The sequence below is a fragment of the Notothenia rossii genome (genome assembly GCF_949606895.1).
Source record: "Notothenia rossii genome assembly, chromosome: 6".
Classification (NCBI taxonomy): domain Eukaryota; kingdom Metazoa; phylum Chordata; class Actinopteri; order Perciformes; family Nototheniidae; genus Notothenia; species Notothenia rossii.
The window spans coordinates 11,917,962-11,938,234 of NC_136909.1; the positions used below are offsets into that span (position 1 = coordinate 11,917,962).

At 42.8% G+C, this 20,273-nt stretch overlaps 1 protein-coding gene across 3 annotated transcripts in view; it reads right to left on the minus strand.

Moving 5' to 3' along the window:
• Positions 1–20,273, minus strand: part of emid1 (EMI domain containing 1) — a 57,674-nt gene that overhangs the window by 27,080 nt on the left and 10,321 nt on the right. The gene's annotated exons all lie outside the window — the stretch shown is intronic.

Sequence of the window (20,273 nt, forward strand, 5' to 3'; positions counted from 1 at the left end):
CCAGGATTTGGTACAGGACACCAAAACCCCTGTAGCCACACCAACATGCCCCACAGCCAAGTGTTGCAGCCAAATGTCAAAGTTTGATACCAAAACCAATACCAGCAAGAGTTTTTCTCTGGATTCCCGCAAGTCATGTTGTCTCAGTCCCCATATTGGTCTATATTATTTACATTTTGGCATTTTGGAAAGATTTCGGACAGATGTTATCAATTCTTGTTGATGGGTCAACAATTTTTACCTCTAGCAAATGGTCTAAAGTCCAGGGGTGTCAAACTCAAGGCCCGGGGGCCAAATCCGGCCCGCGACTTCATTTAATGTGGCCCGCAAGAGCATGCAAAGAATATAATACGTTTATTATACGGTTACATGCCAGTTTACAGGAGCACGTTGCCCATAAACTACATGTCCCACAATGCATCTGGTTTTGTGACATGCGCACTGAAGAGACTTGCAATTATTTGCCCTAGACTTCTGCTTTCAGACGTAGTTAATTATGAAGTTATTACCCAATCCGATAATAATCCAATGCACAGGAAATTATGAATTATAATACATTATTTTATATATATTATATATTTATATATGTATAAAGTCTTAAAGTCACAACCGGCCCTTTGAGTGCAACCATAATGCTGATGTGGCCCGCGATGAAATTGAGTTGGACACCCCTGCTCCAAACCCTAATAACCTTTCTATATTTCACAATTTGATCACCAGAAGCAGTATGGAGCAATGTTTTAATAGCGTGCTTGATTCTTGGCCGATCTCACGCACACAGTCTAGCAAGAGCATTCGTATGTCTGTGGTAGACTTCATGCAAATATCTGCTGAAGTTTTGCCACTATTTCACATATCAACAGATGGTTTGGGGAAATGCGGCCAAAAAGTAGTCGTTGTTTCTGCTTGAAATGCCAATCCCCACTGAATATTACTTTTTTTTTTATTACGCATCACTATCAGAGGTTTGGTTTGTTAAAAGCATACTGAGCCCTTAATGGTTCATAGGTTCTTGTAATGTATCATCACGGAGACACAGTATCAGCACTTTGAGTTTTTAGGATTCATAATAGGTTCCCTGACAGCAGATATGTTCATGCATGAAAGGAAAGCAGACATGGAAGTCTGGCTGATAAAAGCAGTGCGTGTCGGACATGCAGCATGTTTGAAGACCTCCTTTGTTGTGGACCCTGGTTAAGTAATACAGTCTTTTACTGTAGACACAGACCTGTTTCAACAGCAGGGTCTCAAAGGCATGATTAGGCTGGATCATTTTCTGCCCTAAGAAAAATGAACTTCACTCAGAAAACCACAGGAAGGAGGTGGCTACGAAGACTACTCTCTACTCTCACATCTCTTCCATTAGATCACATGAAATCCACGTACTGATGCTCCATCGCTTTATTACATAAAGACAGTCACATGTGGGTAAGCTCTCAGAGAGGAGGCAAGGAGCCAGGATCAACATCCCTCCCTCCACTCAGGTTCAGTGTGAGATTGATGAGTCTGCTGCGTGCCGCGACCTCATCTTCTTCCCCATCAACTCAACCCCAAATCTGATCATCACTCTTTACATCATTATGCATTTCAGTGCAACTGTGCACCTGTTTAAACACACACCAGGGACTGAGACTGACCACGATATTGTGCATCTGCTACTTGAGTTTGAATAACACTCATCCACTTGATACTTCTGCATCGGTGCGCTGACAGACGGGGCCATACTCTTCTCGTGGACACACATGATCCTGCTGCTGCAGAAAGGGAAAGTGTAATTAAAGGTTTGTGCTCTCAGCTTTCTCCTTAGAGGAGTGTTGGTGGGATCAAGTCAGATGGTGATCTCCTGCTGTTGATTTCTGGGTCACAGGTGTTTACAAAAGCGCTTCAGGTTGCAGACTGACAAATGAAAAGACAGTTATTTAATCAGTGAGGAAACAGGGATTTACTTCAGACATGTCTTTGTTCCTCCATGGGATCATCAAGCATTTGGTTTCTGCTGTCATTCTTTGCAATAGTGCCAGTTTATAATTCAAAACCATTGCACTTTATCGCCTTTCAAGTGGACTTGTCCAAATGTGTCCTTTTTTGTTATGAACTAATAAACGAACAATTCAAGTTTTTGGTTTTTAGCTGTAATTATCCTGTTGAGATCATTCGTATAGATTTTTTTAAATCGCCATGCTCAAATTTGGACACGGTTTTCATGTTTTATTAGTGCATGATTAGCCTTGGCACAAATATGTTTGCCTCTTTGGAGGTCGCACTGCTTTGAAAACTCACATAAGCCTAAAGTATCAAAGAGCTGGTTGCCAAACTTCTTTTTACTATGCTGCTAATTAGCTTTCAACCTAATTTGACCCAGCTTGCTGGCAACGTTAGAGAAGTATTTTTGAGGTTTTTAGATTTTTGCGTCTACCACCATATGCATTGGTGCAACATTTGCATACATGCACACACACACACACACACACACACACACACACACACACACACACACACACACACACACACACACACACACACACACACACACACACACACACACACACACACACACACACACACACACACACACACACACACACACACACACACACACACACACACACACACACACACACACACACACACACACACACACACACACACACACACACACACACACACACACACACACACACACACACACACACACACACACACACACACACACACACACACACACACACACACACACACACACTCCCACAGAGAGAATGGAGTAAATGACTGTGTGAGGCTGAGCTTCTCTCAGTCTAATCCCTGAGTGAATGGTGTGCTGTGTGCCAGGCATTCCTCTGTGTCTTTCTAAGGCTTTCTGGGGATTAGACCCCACTTACTTCCAGGGGCCGCAGGGTGGGATCAAACCTGATTGGGCTTTTTGGATTCAGGTCGATGGCGTGTGTAATGGTGAGCCTCCACTCAGGTAGACACTCAGGGGAGGCACCAGAGAACTTGACACCACGGCCTAGATGTGAGACGGCGACACAGGTCGCACACACCTGGTGGGGGTCAACCTGCACTAATCCAGCACAGCGCTAACCGGCGCGGCGCTGATTGATCCTTGGCCTGCAGGAGGTGAGGCTTTAACTCCGGCAATAATCCAGGTATGCCGGACCTCGGCTCGCTGAGGTTACATAAACACGAATCACAAACGAGGGAGATTTTGATCACGGCTCTCTTCTGTCAAGCGTTCAGTTTACACAGTATAAGGTGCCTTTCATGTTGAAGATGTAAATGATCATGTATGTGAAAGACTGGACCTCATTTTCCTGATCGCTCCCACTGCACCACAGGCTTTACATCGGCTAAACTTAAATCTAGCAAAACATACGTACTTAGTGACCTCAGAACACCCCCACAGATCCAGACCGGGTCTGACCTTTAGTCCAGGAGAAAAAACTGATTTCCTTTAATCCAATTAAGACAACCCAGCGGAAGTCTTTATCAGTCACCACAATGTTTTTCAATTACAAAAGCAAGCCCAAAGCAAGAAACATACACAGACATAGAAGCAACAGAGCTCTGGTCTTCTGTCAGAAATATAAGAGCAGGATTAACAAGGCCAACAAAGGGAGAGCCTATGGGCATGCTGAAAACAAGCATAACTTCAAATATGAATGAGAAATCAATTGGTCCATGCAAGTGCAGTATTCAGGGAGATAACCCACACTATGAGCGTTGAAAGTGGAAGACAAAAACAACTTGATGTAGGAATTTGAAAGGCTAAACCATGTAGAGCCAGAGATATCAATAGCATCTCAATCCTGATGAAAAACCCTAACAGGCTGCATGTTTTGGAAACTCCCTCAACATGACCTTCAGAGGATTTCAGCACCCTGCAGATAAGCACAATCATGACAGGCATATTCTGGCAAACAAAAACAAAGTTGATTGTGTGTGCATGCAGTTTAAACTGCAGTACATGATCTCCATGTGGTAGTCCTGCTCTTCATTTCTCAGCACAGATGGAAGATTATTACTCATGACGGTCCTTTGTGCGCCCTCTGCACAGGTGTCTCTTTGCATCTACATGTTCTTTCTCAGCTCTGGAGTAAACCCAAACCCCCCCCCCCCGCCATCACCCGCACGGACCCAGCGACGACACCTCAGATCTGGGCAGTCTCACCACAACATGAAGTTCTGTCCCTTGTCTGCTTCCTCTGACAGATGCGAACCCTGAAGCATGTGGGGGTTTGTTTGTGTTTTGCACCATTGGAGATAAGTATGCATGCTCTGTGTGCTCTACAAAAGGACGATAAGCTAAAGGGGGGGGGGGGGGGGGGGTCTGAGCTGAGCAGTGCAGAGGACAGAAATACAGACACAGGGTAAAGCAAGTGTCTTTCTACATTGCTGTCCACAGATCAGGGTCCTTGGGTTTTTGAGCATGTGAGAAAAGAAAGGAAGGTAAAGAAAGAAAAGGCGGGCAGTTTCAGGGCACACCTGTGTGTATGAATTATGATGAGTAGGACTTTCTAGCACAACTTCACCTTCTTATTATGTGCACACAGTGGGGAAATAGTCTAAGGAGGACAGAACTCCAACTGCAGGTGTAGAGAACAACTTTACTGTAAGACCAACAACTTTTTTTTGCAAAGAACATTTCAATAAGAACTAGGATTAGAAGAAAGCATAACATACATATGGTCCAAAAACAGGTGGAGTACATTCACACTAACAACTAAAGTTGTAAATACTTCAAGTGTTATCGGAGTTTTGTGTGTTTTGATTTAACTTAAAACATGAAACATCTAAACGGCAGTCATAGCTTCCTAAATTACCAATTGTCTTAGATACTAACTAAGCACTTACATACTAACAAAGGACTGGCTTATCTAAAGCCAGTTGAGCAGCACTTGAAATGTTTTGGCTCTTTGAAACCTGATGTACTTATATGATTCTGTTTCCTTCTAGTTTGTATCTTCTTGGTCGAATGCACTTATTGTAAGTCGTCAGCTAAATGCAATGCAATGTAATGTCTTGTATTTTGTATCAATAAAACAACATAATACAGTCCACTATACCAGCCATCATAAAATGACTAAATGATGTATACCGCATCTACAAATAATGTAAAAAACAGTCTTGGGTAAAGAAATGAATGCATTCATTTAAATCAAGAGTTTTACTGGGCGTTCAACACAGATGACTGTTAGTTGTAGAGCAGATGAAGGGATTCGTTTTTTTAAGGTTTCTTTGCTCATTTGTTTGGTCGACACACACAATCGGGGGCCTCTGAATGATCTGTGTCAAGGAAAAGCTCTCAGTGATGCACTCTTCCTTCAGTCAGTGTTATTTTATGTCCAACTTTTTCTCTCCCTGTCTCCATTTGCCAAGATGCTGCTAGGTGATGGAGAGCTCCGGTGTTAATCTGAAGTCCATTCCCCGTCGCTCTCAGGCTAAACACTGTGACACAGGAACTCTCCCACAGTTCACACTGCAATGTACTGCCTCTGCTACACATCACGCGCAGAGAGAGAGAGAGAGAGAGAGAGAGAGAGAGAGAGAGAGAGAGAGAGAGAGAGAGAGAGAGAGAGAGACTCAGGACAACTGCTGGGGAAAGAAAATGAAAAAGGGGTGAAGATAAGAGAAAAAAGGAGATGGAGGGAGGAAGATGGGATGCTTCTATTCACAGCGTTTTCACACAGCAGAATGAGGGTCTTATCTCTGAAAGGCACTTAACACAACATGCCCACAGACAGAGCTGACATGCACACAAGGATGAAAGCAAACACACACAGAGGAGAGGGGAGTGTGAGCAGATTACAGGATCAGAGGATCAAAACGGAGCACAAGCACTACTGCCTTTAGAAACACCAGACCAAGTGAGAGGCGAACAACACCGCACCATCCATCAGGCATCTCTCCTCAGCTCATGAAACGGACGGTGTGATCACAGTTTCAGGTCAACAGGGGTCGGCTGTTGGACGCTGCCGTTATCGCAGCCCCGCATTACAAAGAGACACAAGCTCCCCTTCAAACGCCTCCCTGCTGGCATTCACATCGTTTCTCAACAACAGCCTTTGCTGCACTCCCTCGCACCCGCTCTGTGAGAAACTGCTGATCGGGGAGAATAACAAACTTCCAGACAAACTGTGCAGTAGACACTTTACTAACATAGAGCCAAGCTGTAGTAGCCTTGAACAATGAAATGTTCATGTTTCAAATGAAATAATTGTTTATAAAGTTATTCACCATAGAAATCGTAGATAAGTATTAAAATCTGAGCAGCTGGGAACAGTGAATGATTGGCAATTCAAAATATAATACTCTATAAACAAAATAAATAATTGTAATTAATTAGCTATTTGACTAAATCGATCAATCATCGACTATCTCACCAAACCAATGCTTAACGACTTAAATCAAATCAAGTTTTATTTATATAGCACATTTTTTAAACGCCAAAGTGCTGTACATACAGTACAAGTACTTTACAATAAGGACACTTTACAACAAACACAACAGCACAGTTTGTACAGAATATCAGTATGACAATACGACACCCTCTGTCCTTAGACCCTCACATCGTACAAGGAAAGACTTCCAGAGAGAAACCCCACAGTTTAAAGGGGAACATGGGAGAAACCTCAGGGAGAGCATCAGAGGAGGGATCCCTCTCCCAGGAAGGACAGACGTGCAATAGATGTCGTGTGTAAATCGAAGAGATAATACATTTTACAGCGTAGGTAGACCAAATGTTTGGAAAAATTATGAAATCATGTTTAGGTGTTGGCAGCATAACTGACCTACATATGGACTGAACAAACTGAACTGAAATCAAACTGTTTGCCGTTATCAGCAAAGTATTAATCATCACATGAATATTATTTTTTTGTTTCATCAAATCAAGTCATTTAGAGATAAAACAGTCCTGGAGGTGAAGACAAAGTTATCGAGTTTCAGAAAAGGGAGGAATCGCACTAGGTCTGTCAGAGAATGATGGTCTATGGGGTCTAATTCACGTCCAGGCCAGAACCTCCCCCTTGTTCAGCATGGTGTAATTCATCAGAGCAGTCCCGGTCATATCTGTGGTGATGACGTACGGCGCTCCAGAGATTAAAACTCTGACACTTACTCTCTGAGATAAAACATATGGCCAGTCTCGGCTTAATGTCTGCAGCGCATGTGTGTCTGTAGCTTTGCAGTGTCAGTCTGTCTCGCATGTATGTATGTATGTATGTATATGTATGTGTGTGTGTGTGTGTGTGTGTGTGTGTGTGTGTGTGTGTGTGTGTGTGTGTGTGTGTGTGTGTGTGTGTGTGTGTGTGTGTGTGTGTGTGTGTGTGTGTGTGTGTGTGTGTGTGTGTATGTATGTATGTATGTATGTATGTATGTGTGTGTGTGTGCATTGTGTGAACAAGATGTATGCTCTCTGGCCTCCCCTCTTCACCACCCGAGGTCTTGGCTGAAAATGACCTGATATCTCCAGGGAGAAAAGAAAAGAGGGATGCGTCCTGCTTTGTGACTCAAGGCCCAAAACATGTATATCTCTGGCTGTGGTACTTTGAGATAAGGAAATAGTGTAGTGCTTACTCATCTTCTCCTCTCACAGCAGGAAAAAACAGACGAGTTAAAGTTAATAACTCCTGAATTTTGATTTAAAGATGCACTGGCCAGTCACAACTCATAACCCGCACCTCTCACAAGCCTTTAATCCTCTGCTTTTCATACTGTTTTAATGATTCATAAAAGTCACTATTGAAAGATTAAGTTTCAACATGCAGATACGAAATACAAAATGAAAAGGCTGACTTAGTATAAAGCTGTTTAAAAAATCACGAGGGACAATTTAGGACAAAGCAACCTTTAAAAACCATTATACGCCCATCTACATAAAACTATGTACCAGACCGCTATTAAAAGAAGTAAGCTCCGAAATTACACATGACATCACTCGGCGGTGAGATGCTCAGACTCAACACAAGCGGAAAATTAAAGTCGTTTTTCTCCCTGATTCGGTCAGGGTGAAAACTCAAGAGTGCAAAGAGTTATCATAATTCATACATGAGATCATGAGATACAGCTGTCGAGCCTCAGGGTGTCAAAGTTAAGTGATAATCCTTGAATCTGTGGAGCTGAGTCATGCAGACCAACACTTCTGTGTCTCCCAGAGCTCTGTGCGACCAATAACCTGACTCACACGGCGGCCATTTTTTACCCCGGCTATCTGTACAGTTTTTAAGGTCCAAAGAAATACTCTAAACAAGGCAACCAAAGAAAAATGATAGAAAAAGTATCCACACGACGACAGGCTAAATTAAGATCACGGTCCAGGTTAATGTCGGTAGGAAAAAAAATGTAAAAGTCACACGCTTTGTTGACAAATCCGCCCACCCCGACGTAATCTCATCTCTTTTGTTCCTGACTGATAAGAGTTGCGTTCACACGGCCACTTGAGGTCCTTCGTCAGGTAGTAGTGAGCACGAGGTATTTGACCAAATAACAACATGTAATTTCAAAACACTGCACTGCAGTACAATTTAAATGAATTTAAATCCACATCCAATCTTAGAACAGCAACCATAATGATCAAATTAGCGAGGTACATAGAACATACTCTGGTGGCGTGTCGGAATAAAAATGAACAGATTTATTATGATCTAAAAGTATACTGTCTTGATTTCATAGATGCAGTCATCATTGTACTTTTAATTTTCAGTGAGAAATCATTGATATGACAACTTGCAAAAGCATTAGCTCTCCATGCTTGTGGTACTTTTTGTGCTTTTAGGCCACTGTGTGACTCGTGTCTGTAAGAGCTTCAAAAAGCTACATGACGACAGCATTCCCCTCACTCCCACACAAGTCCTAAACATGTATGTGGGACATGAAACATCCTGCAAAGAGAATATACAAATATAAACGTATTGCTGCACAGCTTCATAAACAGGTTTAGAGATGTTTAGAGCTTGTGACTGAGGGTGTAAGAACTTTTCCAACTGAAAGATGGTAGAGAACATTCAGCCTATTGCACAATCCTGGTTTTCTAGAAATGACTACTCTTTCCTTGGCCTATAAGCATGCCACTTCTTCTCCTGTCAACGGTGCCACATTAGTCCCTTCCCTTTCATCATCCTAACTTTCATCCAAAAAACTTCAGCATCAGATTCAAAATGCTGACTGCAGCCGTCCACGCTCCACCTGTCCGCAGCACGGCCTCAGAGATAAATCTTCCAGAGTGAAAGGAGGCCGGCTGCCTCCGTCACGACCGAGAAACTCCTTAAAAAAAAGTCAGCTGCACTTTTGGAACATAAAGTGAACCGGCGGTAGCTCGGGCTAAGGTTTCTGCACTATCAGGTTCAGCTAGGAGAAAGGAATTTAGACTTGGCGGAAAAAGAGCTGCTCTGATGGATCAGTGGTCTCGAGCCGAGTTTTGTAATTTATCTCCCAGTTTGCTCCTTCCTGCCCCTGTGCAGATCAGAGAGCGTGTGACACCTCCATCACAGCTAGATATCCACTGAGAAAGTATTAGTCTGCAGCTGAGTCCTAGCTGTCACTCTGAATGAACACTGGAGTCTCTTTCATTCTGGCAGGCGTCCAGAGATAAAGAGACTGCAGTTTCCAGTCCAACAATGCATATGAAGTACAGCATTCCTGGGAGTTATTGTTGATGACAGTTTGAGTTGGAGAGAACATGACTGGATGAGTATAAAAATGAATAAATCAACTGGTTGGATATGGAGAATGAGCCTTTTTGTCCCTTCAAATTGTCTTCTTACTCTTTATTTTCTAAATCATCCACACCTTTCATATTGTAACATATAGTAAGTACTTTCCCAACTACTCTCCATAAGATTGTGTCACCTCAGAAGCGCTTCGTAAGGATTGCAACCTGTCCCATATCTAATCTGTGGCTTTGTTTAACAGGCTTCACATTCTTGAAGTTTATGAAATCAAATAAATTATCCAATTTGTGTTTTTATTTAAAAAAATATTTTCACGTAAAGGAATCATTCTTATGCCCTTCAATAAATACTTCATACATACAGAAAAGAGCCCAATGTACCATCCGATTAAGGGGAACCAAGTTCTGGAATGGCTTTTCAATCACACCAAAAAACTGTACCTCGCTGCATTGCTTTCAAAAATACCCCAAAAAGAATGTTCTCACTGTATGATGCCTCGTTTTCATATTCCCATCAGTATTTTTTTATTTACATTTTAAGTAAAGCATATATTATTCTTAAAGTTTGCCATGTTTCTTGAATTTAAGCAATTGTTTGCATATTGATCTTGTATTTGATAAAAAAAACTGTGATGTTTAACACTATTTAGGAAGAAGCGCTTTAACTGTACGGCACTCTCTCCTGCTTTAATCACTCTTTTAATTCTCAGGCGCTAAAAAGGGACACATTGTACTCGCTAAGCATGACCCAAACACAACACACAGCCCTCAAGTGTCGCAGAAATTTAAGACAGACACCGAATGAGTCTGTCAAGAGATTTCCTGTGATAAGCTCCATATAGTGCTGCCACTTGAGGAACAATACTTGCTATTATTCTGCAGGAAAGCACATACCCCTGCAGACCTCAATTCTCTGCCCTTTCACCCCTTTGGCGTCCCTTTGGCTACTCACCCACACCCGAGGGGTAGCGGTGCGTGGACTGTGAGACAGAGCGCACAAAGACAAGGGAGCCTCAAATCTAATTTTACTTCCAAAGTTCGGCTGCAAAGGATCATTGTGGTTATGGCTCGTATAGAAAGAACGAATGATGGTCATCATGCTTATTACTTCAGCCTGTTCTTTGTCCTTTCAACAGGAACATGAGCAGACCTACCCGGTAAAGAACACCCCTCCATTTCCTTTTCACTTCATGTCCCTTATAGTGTTTCCTCGTTCGTCTGGCTTAACACAATAACATTTCTTTAACAACAGAAAAGGAGAAACACATTCGCTCTCTTTGCCTTTTCTACCTGGCAGCACTATGAGACACGTGTCCCATTGGAGCTGTGCCACCCCTCGCTGGTGCAGCCACTCTCGGTTTACACACTCGTCTCTATAAAAGATGGAGCAGATTAATAGATTACTGAGGTCGGAGGGAAGACAGAGGCGAGCTTGGACTCTCAGGACAAACGGTAACTCTCCACTTCGTCTCAGGGTTGAGGACCCATCTGGCCGCAGATTTAGTAACTCTGCTTCAATGGGGCTCTGTTTACTTGAGTAGCTAGGTTTACACAGGCAAAGTGAAGGGCTTCATATAAAACGCATTAACTGAGAATAATCCTTTTGGTCTTTTGTAAATAGGATGTAATGATGGGGGATGTCCAAAGAGGGTAAGCACTTTGAAAAAGTTCAGAGAGACTAGTTTGTTCACAGGCTGTGGTTCAGTACAAGATCCTTTGAACTGTACAACTTTGCTTTCTGACATATCAGTTTCAACATTCATCTCATTGCAAAAAGTCCCATTTTCAGGCAATAACTCACAACAGATAAAAACTTCAAATATGTTCCCACTGTGAGCACCTAGATAGCATTCACAGACAAACAAAACCTATTATTTCCAGCCAGAATGAGACTTGAACCTGTAAAGCCAGATGTATTTTTCATTGTAGATTTACAGAGTAAGAACAGAGACTATTAATGTAGCTTTCGTAGCCTCGCTTTAGCTAATATAGGGCACTTTGGATAATGTCTGGAGAATCAGGGGTAGAAGTTACAAGGAGTATCCCTTTTACACATGAAGCACAACTCAGGAGGTCTTCTCTCTACTTGAGGGATACCACTGATAATTAGTTCCATCAATAAATAATCTACCAATAATCGTATTAATCTGTTTAACCTTTCAGTCAATAAATGGTCCAACACTTTCCTTAGATTTCTCTAAACCCCAAGCTGATGCTTATTCAAAATACCGAAAAACCAATATCATTTATTTCAATCACATTGAACACGATGATAAGCAGAACACTCTCAAAGAAGAAAAACTGGAGCTGGAGATTGTATTGAATAATGTTTTTCATTAAAAAAAAATCCCAGATGTACAAATGAGATTCCCGACATATATGAAAGATGAGAAGGTTTTAATAATCTTCGTCTTTTCAGTAACACACACACCGAGCAAAGTTATTTCTACTGCAAACCTTCTGCCTTCCATGACCTTAACTCCCTAACCCAGTAAATGAAAGAATGGGAACACATTTGCAACGGATAATATATTTAAAGCACTGTATGATCTGATAATGTACAATCCGTCTGGTGTAGACAAATCATAAAATAAATCCTATACTGGAAACACCTACAGCAACACTGCTGCACTAGAACACATAAATCCACATTAACACAGACAGTGTTACAACCGTTACATAACAGTAAAGAAATATATCTTTAAAAAGGGGAGATTTCGAAAGACAACATGGAGGGCAACCAGCCGAAACGGAGAAGGCAGCAATTACACCATCCTCCGTCAACACATAGGCAATGATAGCAGCAGGAAAAGCAGGTAGCTCTAAATCTGGCCCAGCAGCAGTGATTACCTGCCCTGTCTATCCATCATGAGACACACACCTGATATCCAGTGTGTGTGTCAGTGTGTATTGGTGCAGAAACAGGAGGAAGTCAGTGTGCAGTGTGAAGTTTGTTAACTATAAGTCAGCAAGTTCAGCTCCCTGTTTTGTAAAAGTTTTTGTGAGTAATTCGTGGTGTAATATATTTTCAGCCTGTACACACAGACTTGTGTGTCTGTGTTTGTGTGAGCAAGTGTCTTTAAACAAGTCTGCATGTGTGCAAGTGTTTGTTTGCTGCCAGGCTCCGACTGTGAGCACAGTATGAATGAGTGAGAAGGCAATAAACACCTGAGGAGGCAGGAGCACACAGACACTCTCTCTGGACTGTATTTATGATCCTGATTGAGGGGGGAGGGGGGAGGGGGGGCACACCGCTCGGATCTGGACGTGGCGAGGGTCCAACCAAAACAACGGGGCTGTTAAAGCCCCTCTGGATGAATCCCAGGGGGCAGCGGAGCGGAGGGAATGCAGGCCTGGGTTTAGAGGTTCAGGGGTACGTCCTGTTGTTAATGAGCTCACCCCCGGGGCCTCTCTGGCTCCCGGCCCCCGACCCACCAGCCTCCCCAGCGCATGGCCACCACCTCCGCCTGCACTGGTCCTGGACCACTGAAGCAAACCACACTTCCTGAACAATGTGAACATCACTCCGTGCCCCTGAGATGATCCCAACAAGATGTGTGTTCAAGAAGTAAAGTAAAAGACGGTGAAAGGAAGTGCCGTCTGTGCAGCGCCGTAGAGGGAACATGCCTGAATGTGTGTCTAGACACATAAAAGTGTGGATATTGAAGAGACCATGCAGCGAACGAGATACGAGCACTTTCCTAAATGATGCATGTCTTATGCTCTATTAGAGCAGGGTGAACAGCACTTTCTGTGAATCACTACGGCACTGGAGACTTGAAGTTTAAACGTATGCAGAAAAGTACGTTTATTTTACACATTTGAAACACAAAAGGGTAGGGCTTTAGAAAATACATTAAAATCACTTAACAAAAAAACACCACGAGACTTTAAACCTGATATCTCGTTTAAAAGCTCAGGATGTTAGTGAAAAGTGGATAATGGGGAATGCTTTAAAGTTGAGTTGATTTTTTTACACCAGTTTTGATCTACCAGGGATAAACTTTTATTCGCCTGATCACTGAACTAAAGCCTTTTCAATGCCCGATATTTGGCTCCTGTGGATATTAGCTTCCTATTGTGTTTTCTGTATATAACCATATATGCTTATTTTTGTGCTCCTGCTGTCAGGACATCCTCTCAACGGGACTCACTTGATAGATGTACCACGACACATAGAGTGCATTCATTTATAAAGTACATTCAGACTCACTTCTGGTTGCCTCAAAGTTTGAATTTAAAGGTCCAATAGTTTGCCCTGAAACTAGAGTAAAGTATTTCTCACAGCTCTCTAATAATACGGCTTACTGTAAAGTCCCATTCTGTCAGCCTCGTATAGCTTCAGCTTTATTAATCAGACATTTGATCTCTTGGGGTCGAGTTGTATTATCCTCTACAGTTTCCTCTTCTAGCTAATCCAGTGAGGTCATTTTCCCTTGGTCAAGAGGATTGGCTCCTCGAGGAGAACGCCTGCTCCTCGGTCAGGTTTTTAGCTCTAAAGCCAACCAGGAATGTCTCCAATTAGGCTGACTGCTGGTGCAGTTCATCCAAACCTCCTCTCCGATCTCGTCTTCAGTCCAGAACTAATCACAACCATCATCACCACTCCCCTCATTCCCGCTGAGGAGCACCGTATCCACTGCATGAGCAAATGGAAATATATGCTAAGACTCAAAATAGAGTCAGACGGGGGGAACGACTTTTAAATTCTACACGTTTCCCAGCGTTGAGTGGCCGGTAAACTGAGACTAAACTTGAAAGGTTGAGTTTGGGAGGTCTGTGACACGAGAGGCCGTAAGTGATGTCACTGCGACACACCACAACAACATGTGTGATGTGGTGGTCTGTTTGTGGTTTAGTAAACATGGGAGTGGAGGAGGTTTGAAGGTCGGCTTCATAAATTCCCCTCCCACTGAACCACAACACTCGAGCCTCTCTTATGTGGTGTTGTATATGTTTATGAACTCCTAACAATGACAAATGAGCAGCTAAATCAGCAGGACTACTGCAAGGGTAACAACCCACAGACTCATAGTGTGGGATAAACATATTGAATTAGAAAGCAACTGTTTTTAAATGTACTTTTATGTTTCTGTGGTCCAGAATGCATGAAACTAAAACTACTAAAGGTTTGGGATATATGGTCACACAAAAGAAGACATTTGAATACACGACTTTGAGCATTTTCTCTTAGATAGTGTTATGGTTTTGCCAAGAAAATGGTCTATATCATTTTGAAGTTGCACCCCTATGTCTATGAAAAAGTAAACAGAAGATTACTAAAAATGCACCATACAGCGTGAGGAAGTCAAATGAAGATGGAAAGCGCAGATCGAGACAGAATGAAGTGGATCATTTGGACACATTTGTTCAAAGATGGTGATTTTTAAGTTAGGGTTTTGTGATTACATGTATCTTTGCAGGCTACTATTGGGTCCATTGAACTCATCACAGCTGTATGTAACCAACAGGACCAAGTGCATACACACAACATCAAATGTCTCATTGTCTCTGCACTGACGGCCAAACTTCATCACTTTCTCAGAGCCCACATAAAGACAGCAGCCGTGTTATTGCGTACCACTCTATACCTGCAAGATGAACAATAGTGATATGCTGAAAGGCCGAGAGCAGACAGGGTTCGTCCAGCTTCAATGGCATCCGTAAGTGGGATCAGAGACGAGAATAAGGTAGAGCCCACACCTCTAGACGTGCGGAGACTTAAAAAGGGTAGGATTTTAAAGTTTTTTTTCTTCAAATAACGAATGGTCTCTTAGCAGTTCATTTGGCCTTATCTTGACCAGGAAGAGGGCATTTTTACTTCTCTCTGCTTCCGATTGCGTGATCCGTCATGCTGTAAAGAGCATCTCTGTTTGTGTCACTCCGGGAGCTCACCAGACCACTTAGACTTCAGGGCAAGGGGGGAAATGCCTCCGCTTCATTGGGGACAGAAGAATACTCCAGCTGCCATGGCGTGTGCGTGTGCATGTCTATTTTCATCCCCTAAAACTTTTTTTTTTCACTGCTGACTCGGCCCACTTTATGTCTTTCAGACTGGAGGAAAAACAGTTTTCAATGCACTCCTGGGGAAAGTCTAGGGGAATAATAAATAAATCAGTAAGCAGAAGAAGCATTTCCAGTCCAGACCCTGATACACAAAACTTAACTCTTCAAAGGTTGCATCTAAAGAAATTCCTCTGCCATAATGACAGACCAAAACAGAAAAAAGTGATCTATTTTCCATGTATAGACAGGATATCAAATACATAAAATGTATACCATAATAAATCAAATGAATGTATCTGGTCAGGAAGTTTTAATCTACCATAATTATGCCTGTCTTTTGCATTTGGCCCGACATTATTGGTCAAACCTTAAAAGCATAGGGAGTAATAATTATAATTCCTATATCCCTATCATTATTATTCCACAAGCGGCTCTGTCTGCGGTTTGTATGGTACACTCCAAAATGTTATTATTATAATTATTAATATGCAATTCAAACATGTGAACCCCTTTTTTCCCATACTTAATAGACATACCAGCACACACATGCATAAGAAGACAAATGTATGGTGGGAAGGACAGACAGGAGAGAGGAGAACACGTGCCTCTGCTGTTTGGTTTGTTTTAGGTTGGCTGTTCTGTGTCTTCAGTGTTGTTGTTTGTTAATTAATTACTATAATGACAGTTCCCCTGGGCTGAAGGAGTTGGACTCTACCATGTCTAATCTCATCTGGGGCCCTCAGCCCTGTTTGTTGAACTTCAGCTGCTTTCAATTTAGACTGTTCACTTGTGCTGCGCTGCCCATTTACATAACTGTGATCATCAGCTGCTGTGGCCTCTTCTGCTACAGCCTGCCTGCTGAACGTATGCCTCTTATGTTTCATTGTGGATTTCTTGTAATAAGGGGCTTAACTAATCAGCTGATATCTTTCATCAAATGTGTTTTTTGTGAATGAATTTCAGTTTGTGTATTTCTGTAGTTGGTGTTAAACTGAGGAATTATTTACCAAATGATTTAAAGGGCTGTATGAACATCTTTAGGTTTAAGAAAATATATAAGGAAAGAATATTAAGACAGTATGAAGATGTCAGGCAACATGTTTAGCTGATGGTAGATTATTGTGTTGACTTTTGATTGGGTTTTTGGTTTCATGTTACTGTATGTAAGCAGCTGTGATTGACAGACCATCCATTTTTTTAGTAAGGGACAGGTTAAATAAGACTTTCTTCTCCTTGCTCCTTTCCATCATAGGCTATCTGCTTAAAGTGAACATATGTTTGGTTTTATAACATTATTGCCATGAGTGGAATAAACTCATAAATCAACAAATATTGAACACCTGCTAAAGCAAACACAAGGGAATCCAGGAATGTGACAGAGAGAAGGCTAAATGAAAAGGTGCCTCCTTGTTTTGCTTCACTGTGTGGTCTGAGAGGAGTGGGAGTGGGGGTCACCTGCTCTCGTTCAGCTCGCTCCCCTCTGACCTCGGGCTGGGGTCGCCCCACTCACAGCTACTAAAGCCTGCTGCCATTAAAGCAACTAATCACGCCAAACAGCTGCATCCCTCACTGTACAAATCCTCCACACCTCGCTCTCCCACCCACACGTTCGCTCTGGCAGTCAGACAGACACATATACCGTCGTCCACGCACTCCCACTGTTCCTTTTGCTAATGGCAAGCTGCAGCCGGCTGATGTTTAAAGCGCGGGGTTTAGCGTGCAGGCCTGTGATAAGCCGCGCTGAGCTGTGAAAACACAGATTACATTTCTGCGGCTTATTACAGACAGCGCGCCTCCCAGCCATATCGTAATTACGACCCAAAAAACCGCAGCCTCCGCTTGGCTGTAAGATATGGCTTGATGGGGACCCCCCCTCCCCCCCCCCCCCGCGGCAGAGCTTTGACAGCCATGCTAATTCAAGTCTACGTTCCCCCCATATGTTTTCCTGCATGCCGGCCCCCTCCTGTGATAAACTGCAGCCATATTTCTTTTAAGTTTTGTTCTGTCATAAATCAACGCACAGATATCAACTGTTGTTTCTAACAAAAAGGAAGAGGGCAAAAGTCCAGAATACCTATCAATTTCACAGTTTTCCACGACTGCTTAGCGTGCAATCATCTTGCACTGCTGTACTGTGTGTTTAAGCAATCTGTATCAGAGCCTTTGAGAGACAGCTCTAATTTAATAATGATGCTTTGTGGGTTACATTTGATATTCTGATATCACGAAATTGCTGCTAAATTAGGTGTAATTTAGATATTTGTGTTTGATGAAGCACGAGTTGGGATATCCATTTGAAAACAAGCATCTACTTACTTGGAATGCCAAAGCCAACCAGGCATACATTAAATCCCTGCTCCTGGCAAGCTATGAAAGTGCCTCCATCTGCAAATACTTAACCTTTTTTTTCTTTCTCAGGCTCAATCAAAGATAAAGACCATTGTGTTCCAGATCCACAAGTAAGACAATATCTCCCCAAACTCATAGAAAACAATTAGGACCTAGTAATTACAGCATCGGCCTGGAATTCAAGCCAAGTCCTATGGTTGGGGTGAGTAAATAAGAAATGGAGAGCGAATGGGAAAAGTGCCTCCCTGATGCGGTGTTATCTTTCTCCGCTCGGACTCTGACGGAGTGAGTTTGTTTATCAGCCTGAGTGTGATGTAATGTTTTGCTTCTGGAGCCTTTAGTATGAGCGTGATAGGTCAAAAAGCCTCAGAGTCCTCTGTATGACAGCATGACGTGATTTCTTCCCATAGAGTTATTTTATTTATCTCTTCAGCCTGCCTCTTTGGAAACACATAAAAACTTAAACAAAGACATGTTATCTTTACTTCAGACTGGACTTGTTGATTGACATAATGTTGACCTATCGGCTGGCAGGTGGAAGGGTGAGAACAGAGGGACACAAGAGAAAACTCATTTTTTTTAAATATAGCCATATCATTGGCTTAAACGCATTTATGTTCCCCTCTTGCACCGTAGAGCAGCCCCAGAGTTCTGCCGGAATGGACATTGTTGATATCTGCTGTAATGCAGAAGGGCCTTGGGAGTCAGACGTGGCCAGGGGCTTTTGGGTTGAAGGTTGGAATTAAAAGCACGGCATCACAAGTAAATGAGTGGATCATACACATTTTCCACAGTCTGTGAAAAGCAGAAGGAAAGGGATGATGGGAGCACAGGTATACAAACAACACTGGCAATCCAAATGATCTTTAAAGATATATGTATCCGGTGTTCGTTATTTATGGGATTTATGAGATCAAAAGCACTATGTTTTTAATGTCTGGACTAGACATTAGACTTCCAAAAGGAGGATAGTTGTTTGATCTTTTTTATAGCACAGCTGATTTTTGTACCGAGCCTTTTTAATTAAGCCTCAATCAAGGTCAAACAAGTTCTCAAAGCTGTCTTGAAATACACAACGAAATGCGTAGAGATTTGCAGAGGCAGCCATAAACAGGTATTAAGAGCCTGGATTTGAAACTTGCTCTCACTGAACTACGAGTGCAGCTTTAACTTCACTTGGCAATACTATGGCAACAGATTTAAGCTCAATCCGTTCTCAAGTTTTACCCATGTGGCAAGCTATTATTTCACCTTAAAGCGGCAAATGAGGCAGACAGCAGTATCAGGTTCTGCGCTGGCAAGAGGTTCTGCTCATGCGGCAGGAGCAGAACAAAGCGCCCATGGCCCTGGTGAGCATCCATGGTGCCGGAGAGTAAAGGCCCCGTGAATGGGACCTGTCACTTCCACTCAGCGCTGCCTGTGATCTGAGCCACCCGGAACGACGCTCAGATAAGTGGCTAATCCCAGCACCCCCCCTGGCTCGACAGCCCCCTACCGCCATGACAACCGGAGGGGAATCTCCTGTAGCAACAACTTAATTGGATAATTTCCTCCCTGTTTGACTGTGTGTTCCTCTGCTTTTGTTAAGTAAAGTCTTGGCTGTCTGACTCTCAGTGTGTTCTTTGACTTTGAAAGTGGGAGAGCTCTAAAACAAGCAGGATATTCAGCCAGTTCTGAAGTGCAGGGCTGAGAGTTACTCTTACAGTAGTTACAACCTGGGAGTGGTGGCGTAAAAGAAGAAAAAACAGCCCCCGCCTTAAGCACCACAGAAAAGCGACCACTCTAACCACTGTAAACATTTATTGTCCTTTGTGGGGCAAAGACTGACGATTTATGTTACACCCAGTCACGTCCTGGGTCCCTCCACCCTACTCCCCAGACTGCAGCGACAGAGGGGCCGGTGCCAGGGGAAGTCACTATACACTGGTGTGCGTGAGTGTGTGTGTGTGTGTGTGTGTGTGTGTGTGTGTGTGTGTGTGTGTGTGTGTGTGTGTGTGTGTGTGTGTGTGTGTGTGTGTGTGTGTGTGTGTGTGTGGGGCAGCTACTGTAGTTGAAAAATGAAAACATCAGTGCTAGATTGGCACATTAAGAGCATGACGACTTGGTTCCAGCTGGACCTTACAACTCAAAACCACACACACACAAAGTCCACCCCGAAGAACAATGGACACATTTAAACTGATTAATAAAGTGGAGGCCTCACCCTGGAGCACCTAAAGGATCTTATTACTTGTGTGTTTAGATGACAGAA